This window comes from Platalea leucorodia, assembly GCF_965183815.1.
Source record: "Platalea leucorodia genome assembly, chromosome: 5".
Classification (NCBI taxonomy): Eukaryota; Metazoa; Chordata; class Aves; order Pelecaniformes; family Threskiornithidae; genus Platalea; species Platalea leucorodia.
The window spans coordinates 72,931,548-72,937,743 of record NC_138827.1 but is presented as its reverse complement, the minus strand read 5'-3'; positions in this window follow the sequence as shown (position 1 = coordinate 72,937,743).

Below are 6,196 nucleotides of genomic sequence, written 5' to 3'. Positions count from 1 at the left end.
AAAATTGTATCAGGGAGAAAACAGTCCCCAGAACAGTTTCGAATACAGGAAATGGGATCTTTCACTATTGAAGAGTCCAGTGTTCACATACAGGATTACTACACAGTCCATAGTGTAATATTTCAGGTCAGAGAGGGCATACTTTTACACCAGACTCTTCCCAAGATTCGTTGATTGCAATTGCTCATAAGTCTATTTTCTAAAATTTTCAAACTGAACTAAAGTTTTCAGCTGAGCTGACATTATTTCTTCTTGAACTAAGAATGAAGGAAAAAAGGAAGCATAACCGTGAATCTATTTTTTCACACAACCCTGAAAGCAGAAGTAATTATGTCCCTGATAATAACAGAAACTGAATGTCTCCCCTCAGGATTAATTTCATTAATGCTCTAAAGTATGTTATATTTTTAAACATAAAAATATAAATACGAATTCAGTGTAGTGACTATGTTTAAGTTAATATTACAGTTGAAAAACACTAGGTATAACAGATTTAACTTACATGAGACTCCAAAGGCCACATATATGGCTTTTAGTGGGGAAAAAAAGGAAATTTGCTAGAATAAATAAAAATTAAATAGTTGGAAACTATCTAAAACTTAAACAATAAATTTGGTATTAAATCTGAATTTACCCAAACTTTCACTTTATTGCATTTTTCCACTGAGAGTCATTGATCATTTGTCATAAACATGACAGAATATTGGCCAATTATGAAGCATAAATATTCAATGATCTATAATTATTGAGTCTACCATAAACGTGCTGCTCACCATCTAAATCAGTGAAAGCTGCAACTTTGTGTTTCAGTTTCTAAATAACCTATAAATATTTAAAATTATGGGATACAGATTTGGTTTAATAACTTCTTCATTAAAGACTACAATGCCATAGTTTTTATTGAAGTCTTTCTTTGAAAGGAATATCACTGTTTCTTTTCCACTATTCTTCTGTTTTCTTCCTTACTAAGGTTTAGAGCTTGGACTCAACCCTGGGTTCTGCAAGACTGCAGTTCTGCCCAACATTTACACAGGCATGTAAATTTGCTTATACAATTACTCCTGAAATGGGTGCAGCAGTATACGCCTCCAATAGCTTGACAGAAAGGTCAATGTAGGGAAATCAATGAAATCAGAAGATTCTAAGCAATGAATTAAACATAAGTGTTTAGTGAAAGCTACATGTAGCAACCTAAAAGACAGACTTAAAAACACAGAGCTTGCCTCATGTTTTCCTCCTTTTTTTCTCTCCACCAAAGGTATACAAAATAAAGCAAGAGGATGAATGCAAAAATACACAAAAAAACCCTCACTTAAATTAGAACTCAGTCATTAGAATTTGCTCACTCAACTAAGAACAGATCCACTGACGTCACTGAGTTATACAGCATGCATAATCTGTTAGTACTTGATACTTACTGTAAGATGACAAGCTCTCTATCCAGTACAGTGCAATGTCTAACCTTTAAATTACCCATATGGATAAGCACACTATACTCTTGTACTAGGGTATTCATGGTCCCAAAGTTAAGTATGTGTTTATGTGTTTTACCAAACTGGCTGTCATTGTGTAACATCATAACATCATACCCATGAACCCTCCCTCCAAAAAGTTATGAAAGGCATTATTAACCTATGTACAGCCTACATTTTTATACACAAAACTCTATGGAGACTCCAGATCTTGACTGCAATAGGAGTGCTAGGGCAAAATGAAGAGGATCTACTTCAGTGTTAGCACATCTACTTTACAATGAAGATCATATGAAAGTAGAAGCAGCATCTGCCTGCCAAAACATCAAATCTGAACTAACTCTGGTCATTGATACACTATTTCAGTCAGTGTGATGTATTTCAGCTACACATGCCCTTTATTAATAACTAAAAACACTTCCACAAAACAAAAAAGTATTTTAAAATTAATTACAAATGTACAGGAAATTAATTTTTACAATTATAAACTCCAATCCCATTAATATTGTTATGTGCAGAACAAGAGCAGCCTTATTCTTGAATCCTACCGGAATGTGCAAGAAAAGTAACGTGTTTGATTACTTTTATGTACTTCGTTTGCCTATACAGGTTCTCAGAATATGTATTTTAGCAAATAAAATGCATTTTTAAACATGTTACATAATTAAGTTGAAGTACAGAGAAAGACAAACACGAACAAGTAAGGCAGAAATCTCCCGATAGATCAATTGCCTTGATCACAGAGGCCTTCCTTCTTTTGAAATCAGACAACAAATGATCAACATTTTAAATATGTATAAGATAAACTACAGTTACTTTTGTTTCTTGTGAAGGCTGAAAACATACTATGCAGTGTTCAAAGGCCAAAATCATTGTCTCCTCTTAAATACAGTAATGGCGCTTACCTTTCTCTCAGCTACTTACTAAAGGCCCAGAAGTTGGACGACACCGCCAGAGAAGCCCAGTAGTTTTATAGCACTTAAAAGCTGACTTCAAGACACAGTTCTAAAGGTTTTGCTTTTAAATGAATGCTGTTCACAACAAATGCCTGGCAAAGGCTCAGATCAAAGTATCAGGTAATTGTCTAAGCAGTCAAAACAGAGAACACTAATTAATTAGTAATAAAGATCCTGAATTATTAAAGATAAAATTTCTTTGATCTTTGTTTCAAAGCATTTTTTTCTTATGGTTGGAGTGCAATAGTTCTAAATTGAGGGGCCTTTACTAAGCATCTCCCAGTTGCTGAGAAACAGTGTTGCTATAGAGACTGAAAATGAGGTGGAAGCTGGCACAATAATGCAGAAAGCACGGTGTGCTGTAACAAACAGTTGGTGCAACTACACAAAGAGGAAAAATCGTAAGTCCTAGTGGTAACTTCCTAGAATAAGAATTGTTCAGACCAACCAGAAAGCTTACACACTCTTCAGTACACCCAAATGCTAGGGTTTATGCAGAATATATATAACATTTGTAAGACACATACATTTATCTTAAAGACTTTTTTCATAAATTTTTCCACAGTTACTCTAACACCCAGGTAGTAGGACTCATCAATGCTATGAATATCCTGCATATATAGCATTACTCAGTAACTTGTGAGAAAATGCATATCAGAAATTACTTATTACTTATAGAAAACCCAAACTAAGTGATGACTAAGTCTATCACAGCGTTACAACTGTAACAGACTTTGAATAAGTTATCATGTTTTAGCTTTCCTATAACTTTTATTCTTTCTTTCTCTCCTAAGCAAAAGCTAGGAAAAGAAACTTTAGTTTCCATTCTATTATGCTTCCATGAGGAAAGACTTGAATTTCCCTGGAGACCACTAGGCAAATCTAGTTAGAATAATTTAGGATACAAGAGACATCCAAGACATTTGTTTTGTCTTTCTCCTCCCAACCTCTGAAAAGAAATTCTTTGCTTGTGGTCTTCAGGTAGTGACTCAGAAGACTGGTAAGCCTGCAAAAACAGTTAATTTCCTTCTTATTAATAGCTGTGCAGTGTTGGTGCTTGAATTGCAGCCTGTTGGAACTACTAACTCAACAGGTAGAACAAAAAAATTCAAAGAGTAAAAGACTGCCAAATCATATTCCATGTAGAAAAAAACAAACGTAAATACACATTAGAGAAGCTAACTTTTCCTCTCCTGTCTTGGAGAAGGAGTTATGGAACAAACCAGGTAGTTTGTAAAGACTACCGGTAGCATCCTTCCCTGCTATGCTCTCCTGAGAAATCTGCCTCCAGATGCTCCTCAGAGACTCAACCAATTTTCTGTGCATACACTACTAGAAACTAATTCCCTGGAGACCACTTCCTCATGAAATGAATGATTCCTAACCACATTCTTCAAGACTTTTTACAATACCTATCTCTACAGCTCCCACGTGAGCTCTTCCATGAAGACACTTCTAACAGTGATATCTCAGTTCCTCTAAATGTTGCTTCTCCCATATACATTTCACATATGAAACTACACTCTTCCATCTCCCTTGTGATATCCCAGTTTTCTGAGCTCCTCTTTCTAATACCAGTGAGACAACCCTCCTCATTCTGTCCACATCAGCTGATAAATAACAAATAAACTCCTCTTGGTTTCCTCATGGAAGAAGTCATCTACTCCTGTTCAGAGTTTGAACCTCCACTTCAAGAGAAATAAAGAATTTATTCCAAATGTATGTATCTGATTCAAAGAACAGGAAACTTTTTATTTTGCTTTAAGCACTCACATCTGATAAAAAATTAGCAAGTACAATAATATTTCATTTAACACAGTCTCCATCTTTTAAGACACCAAAGACATGCAGGTGAAAGTAGTTCCTCAACAACCCTGTTTAGACAAGGACTTAATTAATTGTGTTTGACTTAAAACATATGAGTAGTCCCTATGAAACTCATGAAATAAATAAAAAACATGAAGACAAAAATCATCTTGTCACTAAGGAGATGCACGCAGTTAAATTTTTGTGTTAAAAAATCAATTTTGCCTGAGAAGATACATTCTTACACAAGTACTGTGTTTCATTACCTCTGAAACAAGAACTTGGACTTAGAAAACTGCTACTCTATGTGTGACATTCTTGCTCAAAATTGCCTTAATACGAATGTTTTAGACATTAAAATATGTTTTTGAAACAGTTTATTGGTCTGAAGAAATAAGTTGTTGGATGTAAATGAAATCCTAGACTCATTAAAGTCAGTAGGAATTTTGCTTTGGTCTACAGATTAAGAATGTTATATTCACACTGGTTTTGAAATATTTTTCTGCCTACAGATTACCAGGTTTTTGATGAGGAAGATACCGTAAAAGCTGTGACAATATTTAGCCTTTCTTTGTAGTTCCCTCTTGAGCAATGGAAACACTGTTACGGTATGGGAATTTTCAGCATTTTCTGCTCCAGACAACTGTGGCTAAAGTGAGCCAGTAGGCAAGGTTTCCATCTCTATAAAAAAAAGCAAGAACAGTACATATTTTTGCCAACCTCCTAAAATATTTACGCATGCAAGGAGATAAGCAGCACACTCAGGTAATCCTTGAATAGTACAGCATATGATACTAATGTCACAAGAGTAGGCCACAATGAAGCAGTTAGCTGCTAGCAGTGGAAAGGCCCTCTGCTTAGTGTTTAAAGCAGCCACAAGAAGAATGGGACAGCTCTACAGAAAAGCAGTGCCATACAAGTAGTGAGCAGACATGGAAGGACACTCCTGCCTAACTGGGGATCTCCTGTCTAGGTTAATCAAGGTCATGATTAGTGGAATAATTAAGCTCTGCATTTATCAAGAACATCTTACTGTGTCTGTAGTCCTTTCCTGAGAAACAAGCATGGATAACCAAAAGGCTTATGTGCTCACTAAAGACCCTGGGCATCAAGCTCCAAATAGCTTCCCCATTCTTCAGCCTGGCCTTAATGCAGAAGAACAGCTCATAGTACGGTAAGTGCTGATATAAAAGTACTGGAAAGAATTTGAAGGAAGGGAGAAAGAAAACTAACTAGGGAAAAGGCCTGTAGGACCTAGAAGTAGAAAGAAATGGCTAGAATATTGGGAAAGTGCAGGGATTTGGGAACCTGAGAATAGGGAAAAAGTGAGAAAACGACAATAAAACACACTTTAAAGTTCATCTGTTCCTATTTTGATGAATGTTTCTTCTTTCCTTTGTATAATCTTAAGAGGACAGAGAACTTGAAAAGCAAAAGAGGTAGGAAAAGCAGCACAGAAAGAGCTGGGAGAAGATGTGTGGTTTTTATTCTGCACGGAAAAAGTACATTGTGGATTCAGGAGAGTTTTGCCATGGCTGTATCATGTAGCCTGTAGCCTTCCCACATGCTCCTAAATATTAGGAAGGGATATTGGAGTTGTTCTATAGATTTTTAGTTGAAATTTTTCATATCATTGTGCATTTAAAAAAATTAAGTCATGATAAACTTGGTATGTCATTAACAAACAAAGTGAAATGGCTTAATAATTTATAATGTAGGTACTTCTAAAAGATCTTTCATCTATTGTAATTGGAAGAAGTGGCAGATGTGGCTGCCACTTACCAAGACTGCCTTCTCTATAGTAAGTAGGAATATCTCTTTTTTTAGCCTACTGTCTTTGGGGGTGTCAACCTTTTCTTCTTCTGACTGGTTTACAGACTAAAGATATTGAATTAACTGTTTGGTACTGTAACAAACAGAAAAATGAGAAGTTTTAGTTCCAATTTACAGTATTTTTTTCTC